Genomic DNA, 18,148 nt, shown 5'->3' with positions numbered 1-18,148 from the left:
TCAGAATGGACCATCCTGGATATATTCTACGATGGTTTATCTGAACTATCAAAGATGTCATTGGACACTTCTGCAGGTGGATCCATTCACCTAAAGAAAACGCCTGCAGAAGCTCAAGAACTTATTGATATGGTTGCTAATAACCAGTTCATGTACACTTCTGAGAGGAATCCTGTGAGTAATGGGACGCCTATGAAGAAGGGAGTTCTTGAAATTGATACTCTGAATGCCATATTGGCTCAGAATAAAATATTAACTCAGCAAGTCAATGTGATTTTTCAGAGTCTGAATGGAATGCAAGCTGCATCCAACAGTACTCAAGAGGCGACTTCTAAAGAAGAAGCCTATGATCCTGAGAACCCTGCAATAGCAGAGGTAAATTACATGGGTGAACCTTATGGAAACACCTATAATCCATCATGGAGAAATCATCCAAATTTCTCATGGAAGGATCAAAAGCCTCAACAAGGCTTTAATAATGGTGGAAGAAACAGGTTTAGCAATAGCAAGCCTTTTCCATCATCCACTCAGCAACAGACAGAGAACTCTGAACAAAGTACCTCTAATTTAGCAAACTTAGTCTCTGATCTGTCCAAGGCCACTGTAAGTTTCATGAATGAAACAAGGTCTTCCATTAGAAATTTGGAAGCACAAGTGGGCCAGCTGAGTAAAAGGATCACTAAAATCCCTCCTAGTACTCTCCCAAGCAATACAGAAGAGAACCCAAAAGGAGAGTGCAATGCCATTGAATTAATCACCATGGCCGAACCTGTAATGGAAGGAGAGGACGTGAATCCCAAGGAGGAAGACCTCCCGGGACGTCCAGTGATCAATAAGGAGCTTCCCTCTGAGGAACCAAAGGAATCAGAGACTCATCTAGAGACCATAGAGATTCCATTGAACCTCCTTATGCCATTCATGAGCTCTGATGAGTATTCCTCTTCTGAAGAGAATGAGGATGTTACTGAAGAGCAAGATACCAAGTTCCTTGGTGCAATCATGAAGCTGAATGCCAAATTATTTGGCATTGAAACTTGGGAAGATGAACCTCCCTTGTTCACCAATGAACTAAGTGATCTGGATCAACTGACATTGCCTCAGAAGAAATAGAATCCTGGAAAGTTCTTAATACCTTGTACCATAGGCACCATGATCTTTAAAGCTCTGTGTGACCTTGGTTCAGGGATAAATCTCATGCCCCTCTCTGTAATAGAGAAACTGGGAATCTATGGGGTGCAAGCTGCTAAATTCTCATTGGAGATGGCAGACAATTCAAGAAAACAGGCTTATGGACAAGTAGAGGACGTGTTAGTAAAGGTTGAAGGCCTTTACATCCCTACTGATTTCATAGTCTTGGATACTGGAAAGGAAGAGGATGAATCCATCATTCTAGGAAGACCTTTCCTAGCCACAGCAAGAGCTGTGATTGATGTGGACAGAGGAGAATTGATCCTTCAATTAAATGAGGACAACCTTGTGTTTACAACTCAAGGATCTCTCTCTGCATCCATGGAGAGGAAGCATAAAGAGCTTCTCTCAAAGCAGAGTCAAACAAAGCCCCCACAGTCAAACTCTAAGTTTGGTGTTGGGAGGCCACAACCAAACTCTAAGTTTGGTGTCAAACCCCCACATCCAAACTCTAAGTTTGGTGTTGGGAGGTCTCAACAAAGCTCTGTACATCTGTGAGGCTCCATGAGAGCCCACTGTCAAGCTATTGACATTAAAGAAGCGCTTGTTGGGAGGCAACCCAATTTTTATTTATCTAATTATATTTTTCTTAGTTATATGTCTTTATAGGTTCATGATCATGTGGAGTCACAAAATAAATATAAAAATTAAAAACGGAATCAAAAATAGCAGAAGAAAAATCACACCCTAGAGGAAGACCTTACTGGCGTTTAAACGCCAGTAAGAAGCATGTTTTGGGCGTTCAACACCAGAACAGAGCATGGTTCTGGCACTGAACGCCAGAAATGGGCAGCATTTGGGCGTTTGAACGCCAGAAATGCACCCTGGAGAAGAGCTGGCGCTGAACGCCCAGAACAAGCATGGTTCTGGCGTTCAACGCCAGAAATGGGCCACAAATGGGCGTTCAACGCCCAGAACAAGCACCAATCTGGCGTTGAACGCCCAGAGTTGTGTGCAAGGGCATTTTGCATGCCTAAATTGGTGCAGGGATGTAAATGCCTTGACACCTCAAGATTTGTGGACCTCACAGAATCATCTCAGGATCTGTGGACCCCACAGGATCCCCACCTTCCCTCCTCATAATCCTAGTTTTTCTTTCCACATCTTCTTCTTCATCTATTCCTTCTTCTTTTGCTTGAGGGCGAGCAACATTCTAAGTTTGGTGTGGTAAAACAATTATGTAAAGGATCTATAGCTCAGTGGTAGAACATGTGGCTGCAAATCAAGAGATCCCTGAGATACCTCAGGGGATGCACTTCCCTCCACATAATTATTGGAAGCAAATGAGGATAGAAATACCAAAAATCACTAGGAATCAAGCCACAAAGGCAAGGAAGAGACATAGAAGAGCTCAAGAACATCATTGGTTCCTCAAGAAGGAAACGCCACCATCACTAAGGTGGATTCATTCCTTGTTCTTATTTTCTCTGTTTTTCGTTTTCTATGTTAAGTACTTATCTATGTTTGTGTCTTCATTACATGATCATTAGTATTTAGTAACTTTGCCTTAAAGTTATGAATGTCCTATGAATCCATCACCTCTCTTAAATGAAAAATGTTTTAATTCAAAAGAACAAGAAGTACATGAGTTTCGAATTTATCCTTGAACTTAGTTTAATTATATTGATGTGGTGACAATGCTTATTGTTTTCTGAATGAATGCTTGAACAGTGCATATGTATTTTGAAGTTGTTGTTTATGAATGTTAAATATGTTGGCTCTTGAAAGAATGATGACAAGGAGACATGTTATTTGATAATCTGAAAAATCATAAAATTGATTCTTGAAGCAAGAAAAAGCAGCAAAGAACAAAGCTTGCAGAAAAAAAAGAGAAAAGAAAATGGCAAAAAAAAATAGAAATAAAAAGCAAGTAGAAAAAGCCAAAAGCTCTTAAAACCAAGAGGCAAGAGCAAAAAGCCAGTAACCCTTAAAACCAAAAGGCAAGGGCAATAAAAAGGATCCCAAGGCTTTGAGCATCAGTGGATAGGAGGGCCTAAAGGAATAAAATCCTGGCCTAAGTGGCTAAACCAAGCTGTCCCTAACCATGTGCTTGTGGCGTGAAGGTGTCAAGTGAAAACTTGAGACTGAGCGGTTAAAGTCAAGGTCCAAAGCAAAAAAAAAGAGTGTGCTTAAGAACACTGGACACCTCTAATTGGGGACTTTAGAAAAGCTGAGTCACAATCTGAAAAGGTTCACCCAATTATGTGTCTGTGGCATTTATATATCCGGTGGTAATACTGGAAAACAAAGTGCTTAGGGCCACGGCCAAGACTCATAAAATAGCTGTGTTCAAGAATCATCATACTGAACTAGGAGAATAAATAACACTATCTAAACTCTGAGTTCCTATAGATGCCAATCATTCTGAACTTCATAGTGAGATGCCAAAACTATTCAAGAGGCAAAAAGCTATAAGTCCCGCTCATTTAAATGGAGCTATGTTTCATTGATAGTTTGGAATTTATAGTATATTCTCTTCTTTTTATCCTATTTGATTTTCAGTTGCTTGGGGACAAGCAACAATTTAAGTTTGGTGTTGTGATGAGCGGATAATTTATACGCTTTTTGGCATTATTTTTAGTATGTTTTTAGTAGAATCTAGTTACTTTTAGGGATGTTTTCATTAGTTTTTATGTTAAATTCACATTTCTGGACTTTACTATGAGTTTGTGTGTTTTTCTGTGATTTCAGGGATTTTCTGGCTGAAATTGAGGGACTTGAGCAAAAATCAAATTCAGAGGTTGAAGAAGGACTGCTGATGCTGTTGGATTCTGACCTTCCTGCACTCAAAGTAGATTTTCTGGAGCTACAAAACTCAAAATGGTGCGCTTCCAATTGCGTTGGAAAGTATACATCCAGGGATTTTCAGCAATATATAATAGTCCATACTTTGGCCGAGTTTAGACGACGCAAATGGGCATTGAACGCCAGTTCTACGCTGCTGTCTGGAGTTAAACGCCAGAAACACGTCACAAACCAGAGTTGAACGCCAGAAATACGTTACAACCTGGTGTTCAACTCCAGAAAGAGCCTCTGCACGTGTAACATTCAAGCTCAGCCCAAGCACACACCAAGTGGGCCCCGGAAGTGGATTTATGCATCAATTACTTACTTCTGTAAACCCTAGTAGCTAGTTTATTATAAATAGAACTTTTTATCATTGTATTCGCAGTCTTGGTCTTAGTCTTGGTTACTCCGGTTCCCCTCTGGGGCCGATACCAATAAACTCCATTATCACTTATGTATTTTTTAACGGTAGAGTTTCTGCACTCCATAGATTAAGGTGTGGAGCTCTGCTGTTCCTCAAAGATTAATGCAAAGTATTACTGTTTTTCTATTCAATTCATCTTATTTCGCTTCTAAGATATTCATTCGCACTTCAACTTGAATGAGATGAACGTGACAATCATCATCATTTCCTATGAATGCGTGCCTGACAACCACTTCTGTTCTACCTTCGATTGAATGATTATCTCTTAGATCTCTTAATCAGAATCTTCGTGGTGTAAGCTAGAATGATGGCGGCATTCAAGAGAATCCGGAAAGTCTAAACCTTGTCTATGGTATTCCGAGTAGGATTCAATGATTAAATGACTGTGACGAGCTTCAAACTCGCGAGTGCTGGGCGTAGTGACAGACGCAAAAGGAGGGTGAATCCTATTCCAGCATGATCGGGAACCTCAGATGATTAGCCGTGCCGTGACAGGGCATCTTGGACCATTTTCACAAGAGGAGGGGATGTAGCCACTGACAACAGTGATGCCCTTGCATAAAGCCAGCCATGGAAAGGAGTAAGACTGATTGGATGAAGACAGCGGGAAAGTAGAGATTCAGAGGAACGAAAGCATCTCTATGCGCTTATCTGAAATTCTCACCAGTGAATTACATAAGTATTTCTATCTTTAGTTTATTATTTATTTTTGAAAACTCCATAATCAATTATTATCCGCCTGACTGAGATTTACAAGGTGACCATAGCTTGCTTCATACCAACAATCTCCGTGGGATCGACCCTTACTCACGTAAGGTTTATTACTTGGACGACCTAGTGCACTTGCTGGTTAGTTATGCGAAGTTGTGAAGATATGTTTAGACCATGGTTCTGTGCATCCGTTTTTGGTGCCATTGCCAGGGAATCAATTTCGAACAACAATTCACAACCTGAGTAACAATTTCGCATACTAATGCCCTCCTCTATGAACAGCAACTTTGTAAACAAGGTAGTAGAATGCTGCTATGCACATGAAATTCTAGAAGTATTGGAAGCACTCTAGTGCACGAATAAAATCTAGAATCAAGATGCTGAAAGCTCAGCTCAAGTCAACCAAGAAACAAGGCTCAACAACTCTAGAATACATCGCAAAAATAAATAAGGTAACTGATTCTCTTGTTGCACTTGGAGCACCACTGTCCAGGAAAGAATACCTAGATTCTGTGCTAGAAGGTTTAGATGAAGAATTTGGTTCCTTTATCACTATGGTTAATTCAAGATCGTCACACATTTAGTGAATTCAAATCACAACTTCTTGCACAAGAGGAAGCGAACAAAAGGTTCAAGAAAGTGGTCCTGAGCTTACCACAAGCAAATTTGGCGCACAAGGAACCTACTTTGGAAAAAGAAGAAGGTGAAAACTCAGAATATGGAGGTTACAATTGAGACTATGGTAGAGGTTAAAATTGAGACTACAGTGGCAGAAGAGGTCGAGGGCGGTTCTTTTGAGGAGGAGGCAGATCAGCCTGGTGGCAAGGAAGCAGACTCCAATGTCAGCTTTGCGAAAAAATGGGTCACACAGTTTGGCAGTGCTATCATCGAGTTGATCAATGTTATCAGAACTAACACCTTCACCAATCCAATGCTCCTCCACCACCGAATGCAACATTTCACAACCAGCAGTAAGGCCAACACTCACAACAACCAGGAGCAAGTCCAAACCCTCAAGCCTACCTTACTTCTATCCTAGATCAGGGTTGGTATCTAGATTCAGGAACCTCCCATCACATCACCTTTGATCAAATGAATCTTATCAATGCATCAGAATATGATGGTCCAGAACAGGTACTAGGAGATAATAGAAAAGGTATGACCATTACTAATATTGGAAGATCAATTATGCATTCATTCATGACTAATCACTCTTTTAAAATTCAGAACTTGTTACATGTCCCTAGCATATCAAAGAACTTTATTAGTGTAGCAAAGTTTGCACTAGACAATAGTGTATTCTTTGAATTTTGGCCTTACCTATGCAATGTAAAATTTCAGGAATCAAAGAAGATTCTTCTTCAAGGCAAGCTTTGAAATTATTTGTACAGATTTGAGGGTGTTCAAATCCCAAGATCAATTTGCATAAATGAAAAAGAAAAGAAAGCACAAGATGTTGCAGTTCGATATAATGCAAATGTGGCTATAAAAAGCTCCAGCAAGGATGAAATTGTCCCTAGAAATAAAGATTTAATATACAGTAGTTGTAGGACTCCACCAATAAGTGAATCCAGTGACAAAAATGTAGTAAATGCCAACTATGAAAAGTGTGTTGATACATGTGATAGTGGAAACTTAGTTGCATTCAATAAAAGAAATTGTCTTCGTCATAATGCTATGTGTACTGATACAGTCCTCAATGCAAAATGCCATGTTACTGATTCTGTAAATATAAAATGTCATTCTGTTACTTATTCTGCAAAATTAAAATGTCATTCTACTAATCCTGTTGACAGTTCAAAATGCTACTCTACTGCTGTCGAATTAAATGAAGCTACCACTAACAAAACCAAATTTGCAGATATCTCCAAAAGAACTCAAGCTAGTGTAATGTTGAGTCACCAAACAGAAAATACAAAGTCCTCACCCAACCTATGGTACTACAGACTTGGTCATCCTTCCCACAAATTCACGTAACACATATTGTCCAAACTAAACATAACAACCTCAAACCCAGATCCTAGCCCCTCCCTATGTCCTGCCTACTGCACAAACAAAATGCATCAACTACCCTTCAATCTCTCAACCACAGTGTACACCCAACCTCTACAACTTGTCTATTCTGACCTATGGGACCCAGCCCCAATACACAGCCAATCTGGCTCCAAATTCTATGTTAGCTTCATAAATGCCTTCAGCAAGTACACTTGCACTTACCTTTTGCAAACCAAATCACAAACGTTTCAAGCCTTCTGTCAATACAAAGCACTCATCGAAACCAAAACCCATCACAAAATTCAATCCCTACAAACAGACAATGAGGGTGAATTTATATCCAAAGCCTTCACAAATTTTCTCACTACTAATGGCATCATTCATAGATTAACCTGCCCATACACCTCTCAGCAAAATGGAACTACTAAGAAGAAGCACCGACACTTAACTAAAACAGTCCTCACCCTCTTAACCCAAGCCTCTCTACCCATCTCTTTCTGGGATGAAACCACTAACTGCTACATACCTCATTAATGGACTCCCCTCACCAAGCCTGAACTACAAATCTTCTTTAGAAATTATCTTTCACCAAATTCTTGATTACAAATTTCTCAAAGTCTTCAGGTGTGCCTGCTATCCACTATTGCGACCCTACAACCAACACAAATTCAATCACAAATATGCAAAATGTGTATTTTTAGGCTATGGCCAAAACCAAAAAGGTTATAAGTGTTTAGCTCCCTCTGACAGAATCTACATATCAAGAAATGTCCTATTTCATGAGTCTAAATTTTCGTATCCCACAATGTCTACTCACAACTCGAGTCACACTCAATCTGAGCCACAGTCATCAACAATAGTCCCACCCACTACATATCCCATCCTTCACAGGTCCATTTCACCCCTAGACATAAATATACATACTCAATCTTCCAATACTAGTAATGATCTATCTGCTTCATTATCTTCTGCATATGTTTCTCGTTCCACTAATATTCTTCCAAGTGCAGGTTCAGCTAACCCCTTAGAGGTTGTAATTGGCTCTGGAGCACTACTACCTTCTCAACCTATACTGTCTACCTCCCATCCAGTTGAAAACACCAATGGCATGCAAGAGTGGTATCTTTGAACCTCGAGTTTTCACTACTGTTGCGTCTGAACTCAATGATCAGTTGCCAAAGTCGATTATACAGACTCTTGCCAGTCCGCAGTGGAAACATGCCATGGAAGAAGAGTATACAACTCTCATGAAGAACCATACCTAGAGACTTGTTGATGCTCCTTCCCAGCATGTACCAATAGGCTGTAGATGGGTGTTTCTTGTCAAAAAAACACCCTGATGGCACTATACAAAAATACAAAGCGAGATTGGTTGCCAAAGGGCTTCCATATAAAATAAGGAGTGGATTATGATCAAATTTTCAGCCCAATTGTAAGACCTGCGACTATAAGAGTTGTTCTGAGCTTAGCTATCTCGGAGGGGTGGAGGATTCACCAATATAATTTCAATAACGCTTTTTTCAATGGCGATCTTCATGAAGATGTCTATACGGTCCAACCCGAATGCTTCACTTCCTTAAATCCCCAACAAGTTTGCAAATTGCAGAGGTCTCTCTATGGCCTCAAGTAAATCCTAAGAGCTTGGTTCACAAAATTAAGTTTCACTCTCCAGAAATATGGGTTCTCTAGCACCAGATCTGATATGTCTCTGTTCATCAGGTTCACCCCAACCTCCTCTACTTATATCCTTGTCTACATGGATGACATCCTTGTCATAGGAACCTCTGAGGCTGAAATTGCATCCCTTGTGTCAAAGCTCAACAACACTTTCTCTCTCAAAGATCTTGGTGAAATGCATTACTTCTTGGCATTGAAGTTAAGAGAAGCCCCTCTAGCACCATCACCGTACACCAAATAAAACACATTAAAGACCTATTACAAAAAGTTGATATGAGTGCTGTCAAGCCTATGCCTACACCTATGACCTCAAATTTGAAACTCTCTGCCTTTGGAGATACCATCTTCAACAATCCAATGCTGTACAGATCCATAGTTGGTGGTCTCCAGTATGCCACTGTCACAAGATCTGAAATTACCTATGTTGTCAAAAAAAGCTCAATTCCTCCAAAATCCTCTTGAAACTCACTAGAAAGCCGTCAAGAGAATTCTCAGGTACTTGGCTGGAACATTGAATCATGGGTTGTAATTTTGAAGCACATCAGATTTTCGGATATATGGATTTTGTGACCCAGATTGGGGAAGTGATGTAGATGATCGAAAATCCACAAATGGCTTTGGCATCTTCCTCGGACAAAACCTGATATCATGGGCCAGCAAAAAACAAGTAGCAATGTCTCAAAGCAACAGAAGCCGAATTTAGAGGAATTGCTGATGTACTCACTGAGATCATGTGGTTGCAAAATCTGTTAAGTGAAATCAGAATGTTTTGCTCCATCAAACCTCTAATCTTCTATGACAATCAGAGTGCAGTACTACTCTGTGCCAATCCAATCTTACATAACAAGTCCAAACACTTTGCATTGGATCAATCCTTCGTCAGAGATCAGGTGGCTAAGAAGAAGAAAGTCTTCATCCAACACATTCCAGCTCAAGATGAACTTGCTGACACACTCACGAAACCTCTGTCTGCACCTACCTTTCTCAAATTCAAAAACAAGTTCAGAGTATACAAAACAGACCCTCCAGCTTGAGGGGGCCTGTTAGGATGATTGACCAAGCTAACTAAGTTAGTTGCACAGTTGTGCCAGCTGGATTAGTTTTCAGTTACTTGCTATTAAAGTTAGTTATCACTCTGCACTATATAAACACATACTACTGTACTTGTAATTAGGGGTGACAAGCGGGGAAGCCCACCCCGCCTAATGAGGCGGTCCCAGAATCCCAGCCCGCCCCACCTAACGGTGGGCTGGCGGGTCGGCGGGCTAAGCCCGCCAAATATCCTCTTTTTTTTTTTACTTTTAACTATTAAATAATATATATAAAGGTATAAAAAAATCTCTTCTATTTTTTACTTTTAACTATTATAATTTCTAAAAGTATAAACAAATTATAATTTTTATATTCACAAACATTAAAGTTTTTTTAATTATAAATATCTAATAAACATAATTATAAACCAAGTTTTCATCCAAAACATAATTATAAATATTATTCCCAAAGCAAAATAAACATAATCCAAAACATAATTATAAATATTGTCTCTAAAACAAAATAAACATAATCCAAAATACTCAATTTTCATCTTCATTCTCTTGTAAGTTGGGTTTTGGTAAAAAAAATTGTAAAAGTACGTCTTGCCAAAAAAATACTAAGCCCGGCGGGGAAGCCCGCCCCACCCCGTCAAAGCCTGCCAAAACCCGCGGTTTAAGCGGTGCGGGTTAAGACTATGTCATTTGAATTATAATTTGTTGACAAATTTACGTGTTATTATTATTTGGTTCTATAATTTATTTAGATGTTTTATTTTATAATTTTGTGATATAACAAGTAGCTGAAATATAATTAATATATATTATTAATGTATAATTGTATATATAATAAGAGCTGAAAAAGGTATTAACACGGTTGAAACGAAAATATATAATTAAAATGAAAAAAAAAGTCATTAATTATTACAAGTGAGATTGCGTAAGTCTTTTTTTTATTCCATTCAAATATTGGACAAAAAATAGAGTAATTGTCTTCTATTTAATTTTAATTCTTATCCTTTTATATTATATATAATATCAAATTAACTAATAAGTCAATAGACTAATTCAACACATTTAATATATGAACTCAAATTTAAGTTAAAACTCCATTAAAAAATAAATTTATAGACTTATTATCTTATTGAGTTGTTAAAGAGTCGAATATAAACTTACTCACGTGTTAATTCCTTTAAACAAAGGACGGGAAAAGAGATAATATACCTTCTTTTTAATCCTGCTATGCGTAAACTCTTTATCATTATTGTCAAACTCGGGAGTTAACTCGCACACAAACTTGTTCTTCAGTAAACTCGGCTAGACTCAGCAGGACTCGCTCAAACTCATGAGTTGGCGAGCATGAATAATTGTGTGTTAGGATGATTGACCAAGCTAGCTAAGTTAGTTGCACAGTTGTGCCAGTTGGATTAGTTTTCAGTTACTTGCTGTTAAAGTTAGTTATCACTCTGCACTATATAAACACATACTACTGTACTTGTAATATCAACTTCTTCAATACAAAATATCCACATCATTCTATTCCAGCTTTTTCTTCTCTCTCTCTCTTCGTTTGTTCTTGAAACTAGTTGAACCTCAGAGCTGCAGTTCTAATCCATGGCCACTCCTTCCGCGATTCCCACAACTTCCATCAACAACGCTGCAATGTCGACAATAGCTGCAATTGCTAGCTTTCAAGCAATAATAAAGTTAGATGAAGACAATTTTAAGGTTTGGAAACAGCAAGCACTATCGTGTGTCAAAGCTAATAGACTTCAGAGTCATTTCACCAGAAACACAATTTCACAAATGTTCAACACTGAAGCAGATCGAGAACAAGGTAATGTGTCTCAAGAATTCGAAATTTGGGAACAATGTGATGAATGTCTTGTAGAGTGGATGCCTGATGAGCGGATAATTTATACGCTTTTTGGCATTGTTTTTAGTATGTTTTTAGTAGAATCTAGTTACTTTTAGGGATGTTTTCATTAGTTTTTATGTTAAATTCACATTTCTGGACTTTACTATGAGTTTGTGTGTTTTTCTGTGATTTCAAGGATTTTCTGGTTGAAATTGAGGGACTTGAGCAAAAATCAAATTCAGAGGTTGAAGAAGGACTGCTGATGCTGTTGGATTCTGACCTCCCTGCACTCAAAGTGGATTTTCTGGAGCTACAAAACTCAAAATGGCGCGCTTCCAATTGCGTTGGAAAGTATACATCCAGGGCTTTCCAGCAATATATAATAGTCCATACTTTGGCCGAGTTTAGATGACGCAAATGGGCGTTGAACGCCAGTTCTACGCTGCTGTCTGGAGTTAAACGCCAGAAACACGTCACAAACCATAGTTGAACGCCAGAAATACGTTACAACTTGGCGTTCAACTCCAGAAAGAGCCTCTGCATGTGTAACATTCAAGCTCAGCCCAAGCACACACCAAGTGGGCTCCGGAAGTAGATTTATGCATCAATTACTTACTTCTGTAAACCCTAGTAGCTAGTTTATTATAAATAGAACTTTTTATCATTGTATTCGCAGTCTTGGTCTTAGTCTTGGTTACTCCAGTTCCCCTTTGGGGCCGAGACCAATGAACTCCATTATCACTTATGTATTTTTCAACGGTAGAGTTTCTGCACTCCATAGATTAAGGTGTGGAGCTCTGCTGTTCCTCAAAGATTAATGCAAAGTACTACTGTTTTTCTATTCAATTCATCTTATTTCGCTTCTAAGATATTCATTCGCACTTCAACCTGAATGAGATGAACGTGACAATCATCATCATTCCCTATGAACGCGTGCCTGACAACCACTTCTGTTCTATCTTCGATTGAATGATTATCTCTTAGATCTCTTAATCAGAATCTTCGTGGTGTAAGCTAGAATGATGGTGGCATTCCAGAGAATCCGGAAAGTCTAAACCTTGTCTGTGGTATTCCGAGTAGTATTCAATGATTGAATGACTGTGACGAGCTTCAAACTCGCGAGTGCTGGGCGTAGTGACAGACGCAAAAGGAGGGTGAATCCTATTCCAGCATGATCGGGAACCTCAGATGATTAGCCGTGCCATGACAGGGCATCTTGGACCATTTTCACAAGAGGAGGGGTTGTAGCCACTAACAACGGTGATGCCCTTGCATAAAGCCAGCCATGGAAAGGAGTAAGACTGATTGGATGAAGACAGCGGGAAAGCAGAGATTCAGAGGAACGAAAGCATCTCTATGCGCTTATCTGAAATTCTCACCAGTGAATTACATAAGTATTTCTATTCTTAGTTTATTATTTATTTTCAAAAACTCCATAATCAATTATTATTCGCCTGACTGAGATTTACAAGGTGACCATAGCTTGCTTCATACCAACAATCTCTGTGGGATCGACCCTTACTCACGTAAGGTTTATTACTTGGACAACCCAGTGCACTTGCTGGTTAGTTATGCGAAGTTGTGAAGATATGTTTAGACCATGGTTCTGTGCATCCGTTTTTGGTGCCATTGCCAGGGAATCAATTTCGATCAACAATTCACAACCTGAGTAACAATTTCGCATACCAAGTTTTTGGTACCGTTGCCGGGGATTGTTTGAGTTTGGACAACTGACAGTTCATCTTGTTGCTCAGATTAGGTAATTTTCTTTTTGTTTTATTTTCAAAAATTTTTCAAAAATCTTTCAAAAATTTCTCCTTTGTTTTCGAAAAAATAAAAAAAAAGTTTTCAAAAATATACTTTTCTTCAGAATTTTTAAGAATGAATTCTAGTGTTTCATGAAGCATGGCTGGCTGTAAAGCCATGACTGTAGGGCATGTTAGATGTGTCATGTCTGAGTTACATACTAAAGCTTGGCTGGCTAGTAAGCCATGCCTGACCCTTTGATTGGAGCTTTAGAGCATAAGATTCCTGGAATTCATATTAAAAATTTTGGAATCCTTATTTTTCTTTTTCAAAATAATTTTTGAAAAAATACAAAAAAATTAGAAAATCATAAAAATAAAAAATATTTTTGTGTTCTTGTTTGAGTCTTGAGTCAAATTGTAAGTTTGGTGTCAATTGCATATTCATTTTGCATTTTTCGAAAATTTCATGCATTCATAGTGTTCTTCATGATCTTCAAGTTGTTCTTGGTAAGTCTTCTTGTTTGATCTTGATGATTTTTCATTTTGTGTTGTATGGTGTTTTTCATATGCATTCTTGAATTCTTAGTGCCTAAGCATTAAAGATTTCTAAGTTTGGTGTCTTGCATGTTTTCTTTACATAAATTTTTTTTTTCAAAAAATATGTTCTTGGTGTTCATCTTGACATTCAAAGTGTTCTTGGTGTTCATCTTGACATTCATAGCATTCTTGCATGCATTCATTGTTTTGATCTAAAAATTTCCATGCATTGCATCTTTTTCATGTTTTCCTCTCTCATCATAAAAATTCAAAAAAAATATATATATCTTTCCCTTTTTCTCTCTCATAAATTCGAAAATTAGATTTGACTTTTTCAAAAATTTTTAAAATCTAGTTGTTTTCATGAGTCAAATCAAATTTTCAATTTAAAAATCTTATCTTTTTCAAAAATCAAATCTTTTTCATTTTTCTTAGTTATTTTCGAAAATTTTAAAAACATTTTTCAAAAATCTTTTTCTTATTTTTATATCAAAATTTCGAAAATAACAATAACAATTAATGTTTTGATTCAAAAATTTCAAGTTTGTTACTTGCTTGTTAAGAAAGATTCAAACTTTGAGTTCTAGAATCATACTTTGTGATTTCTTGTGAATCAAGTCATTAATTGTAATTTTAAAAATCAAATCTTTTTCAAAAACTAATTTCAATCATATCTTTTCAAAAATATCTTCTTATCTTATCTTTTTCAAAAATTTGATTTCAAAATATCTTTTCTAACTTCTTATCTTCTTATCTTTTCAAAATTGATTTTCAAATTTGTTTCAACTAACTAACTAACTTTTTGTTTGTTTTTTATCTTTTTCAAAACTACCTAACTAACTCTCTCTCTCTAATTTTCGAAAATATCTTCCCTCTTTTTCAAAATTTCTTTTTAATTAAACTAATTATTTTATCTTTTTATTTGAATTTTCGAAAAAAACTACTAACCTTTTTCAAAAACTATTTTCGAAAATCACTAACTCTTTTTCAAAAATTATTTTCGAAAATTCTCCCTCTCTCTCATCTCCTTCTATTTATTCATCTACTAACACTTCTCCTCACCCTTATATTTCCTTCCTTACATTACATCCTTTGTCCCCTTCCTTTCTTCCACTTACATAAGGACCTCTATACTGTGGTATAAAGGATCCCTATTATTATTATTATTATTATTTTTCTGTACCCTCTTCTTTGTCATATGAGCAGGAGCAAGGACAAGAACATTCTTGTTGAAGCAAATCCAGAACCTGAAAGGACTCTGAAGAGAAAATTAAGAGAAGCTAAATTACAACTATCCAGCAAGCACCTGTCAGAAATTTTTGAACAGGAAGAGAAGATGGCAGCCGAAAATAATAATAATGCAAGGAGGATGCTTGGTGACTTTACTGCACCTAATTCCAATTTACATGGAAGAAGCATCTCCATTCCTATCATTGGAGCAAACAATTTTGAGCTAAAACCTCAGCTAGTTTCTCTGATGCAGCAGAACTGCAAGTTTCATGGACTTCCATCTGAAGATCCTTTTCAGTTCTTAACTGAATTCTTGTAGATCTGTGATACTGTTAAGACTAATGGAGTAGATCCTGAAGTCTACAGGCTCATGCTTTTCCCTTTTGCTGTAAGAGACAGAGCTAGAATATGGTTGGACTCTCAACCCAAAGACAGCCTGAACTCTTGGGATAAGCTGGTCACGGCTTTCTTAGCCAAGTTCTTTCCTCCTCAAAAGCTGAGCAAGCTTAGAGTGGATGTTCAAACCTTCAAACAAAAAGATGGTGAATCCCTCTATGAAGCTTGGGAAAGATACAAACAGTTGACCAAAAAGCGTCCTTCTGACATGCTTTCAGAATGGACCATCCTGGATATATTCTACGATGGTTTATCTGAACTATCAAAGATGTCATTGGACACTTCTGCAGGTGGATCCATTCACCTAAAGAAAACGCCTGCAGAAGCTCAAGAACTTATTGACATGGTTGCTAATAACCAGTTCATGTACACTTCTGAGAGGAATCCTGTGAGTAATGGGACGCCTATGAAGAAGGGAGTTCTTGAAATTGATACTCTGAATGCCATATTGGCTCAGAATAAAATATTAACTCAGCAAGTCAATGTGATTTTTCAGAGTCTGAATGGAATGCAAGCTGCATCCAACAGTACTCAAGAGGCGACTTCTAAAGAAGAAGCCTATGATCCTGAGAACCCTGCAATAGCAGAGGTAAATTACATAGGTGAACCTTATGGAAACACCTATAATCCATCATGGAGAAATCATCCAAATTTCTCATGGAAGGATCAAAAGCCTCAACAAGGCTTTAATAATGGTGGAAGAAACAGGTTTAGCAATAGCAAGCCTTTTCCATCATCCACTCAGCAACAGACAGAGAACTCTGAACAAAGTACCTCTAATTTAGCAAACTTAGTCTCTGATCTGTCCAAGGCCACTGTAAGTTTCATGAATGAAACAAGGTCTTCCATTAGAAATTTGGAAGCACAAGTGGGCCAGCTGAGTAAAAGGATCACTAAAATCCCTCCTAGTACTCTCCCAAGCAATACAGAAGAGAACCCAAAAAGAGAGTGCAATGCCATTGAATTAATCACCATGGCCGAACCTGTAATGGAAGGAGAGGACGTGAATCCCAAGGAGGAAGACCTCCCGGGACGTCCAGTGATCAATAAGGAGCTTCCCTCTGAGGAACCAAAGGAATCAGAGACTCATCTAGAGACCATAGAGATTCTATTGAACCTCCTTATGCCATTCATGAGCTCTGATGAATATTCCTCTTCTGAAGAGAATGAGGATGTTACTGAAGAGCAAGATACCAAGTTCCTTGGTGCAATCATGAAGCTGAATGCCAAATTATTTGGCATTGAAACTTGGGAAGATGAACCTCCCTTGTTCACCAATGAACTAAGTGATCTGGATCAACTGACATTGCCTCAGAAGAAACAGAATCCTGGAAAGTTCTTAATACCTTGTACCATAGGCACCATGATCTTTAAAGCTCTGTGTGACCTTGGTTCAGGGATAAATCTCATGCCCCTCTCTGTAATAGAGAAACTGGGAATCTATGGGGTGCAAGCTGCTAAATTCTCATTGGAGATGGCAGACAATTCAAGAAAACAGGCTTATGGACAAGTAGAGGACGTGTTAGTAAAGGTTGAAGGCCTTTACATCCCTACTGATTTCATAGTCTTGGATACTGGAAAGGAAGAGGATGAATCCATCATTCTAGGAAGACCTTTCCTAGCCACAGCAAGAGCTGTGATTGATGTGGACAGAGGAGAATTGATCCTTCAATTAAATGAGGACAACCTTGTGTTTACAACTCAAGGATCTCTCTCTGCATCCATGGAGAGGAAGCATAAAGAGCTTCTCTCAAAGCAGAGTCAAACAAAGCCCCCACAGTCAAACTCTAAGTTTGGTGTTGGGAGGCCACAACCAAACTCTAAGTTTGGTGTCAAACCCCCACATCCAAACTCTAAGTTTGGTGTTGGGAGGTCTCAACAAAGCTCTGTACATCTGTGAGGCTCCATGAGAGCCCACTGTCAAGCTATTGACATTAAAGAAGCGCTTGTTGGGAGGCAACCCAATTTTTATTTATCTAATTATATTTTTCTTAGTTATATGTCTTTATAGGTTCATGATCATGTGGAGTCACAAAATAAATATAAAAATTAAAAACGGAATCAAAAATAGCAGAAGAAAAATCACACCCTAGAGGAAGACCTTACTGGCGTTTAAACGCCAGTAAGAAGCATGTTTTGGGCGTTCAACACCAGAACAGAGCATGGTTCTGGCACTGAACGCCAGAAATGGGCAGCATTTGGGCGTTTGAACGCCAGAAATGCACCCTGGAGAAGAGCTGGCGCTGAACGCCCAGAACAAGCATGGTTCTGGCGTTCAACGCCAGAAATGGGCCACAAATGGGCGTTCAACGCCCAGAACAAGCACCAATCTGGCGTTGAACGCCCAGAGTTGTGTGCAAGGGCATTTTGCATGCCTAAATTGGTGCAGGGATGTAAATGCCTTGACACCTCAAGATTTGTGGACCTCACAGAATCATCTCAGGATCTGTGGACCCCACAGGATCCCCACCTTCCCTCCTCATAATCCTAGTTTTTCTTTCCACATCTTCTTCTTCATCTATTCCTTCTTCTTTTGCTTGAGGGCGAGCAACATTCTAAGTTTGGT

At 38.4% G+C, this 18,148-nt stretch overlaps 1 non-coding gene across 1 annotated transcript; it reads right to left on the bottom strand.

The window, feature by feature from the left end:
• Positions 1-15,688: 15,688 nt before the first annotated feature.
• LOC148554176 (small nucleolar RNA R71) lies at positions 15,689-15,796 on the bottom strand. Its single transcript, XR_015893960.1, has one exon. It is a non-coding gene; the product is annotated as a small nucleolar RNA R71 (small nucleolar RNA).
• Between the last annotated feature and the right edge of the window lie 2,352 nt (positions 15,797-18,148).

The sequence above is a fragment of the Arachis ipaensis genome, chromosome B7, assembly GCF_059453495.1.
Source record: "Arachis ipaensis isolate K30076 ecotype BB chromosome B7, ASM5945349v1, whole genome shotgun sequence".
Classification (NCBI taxonomy): Eukaryota; Viridiplantae; Streptophyta; class Magnoliopsida; order Fabales; family Fabaceae; genus Arachis; species Arachis ipaensis.
This window is presented reverse-complemented; position numbering and strand designations above follow the sequence as displayed.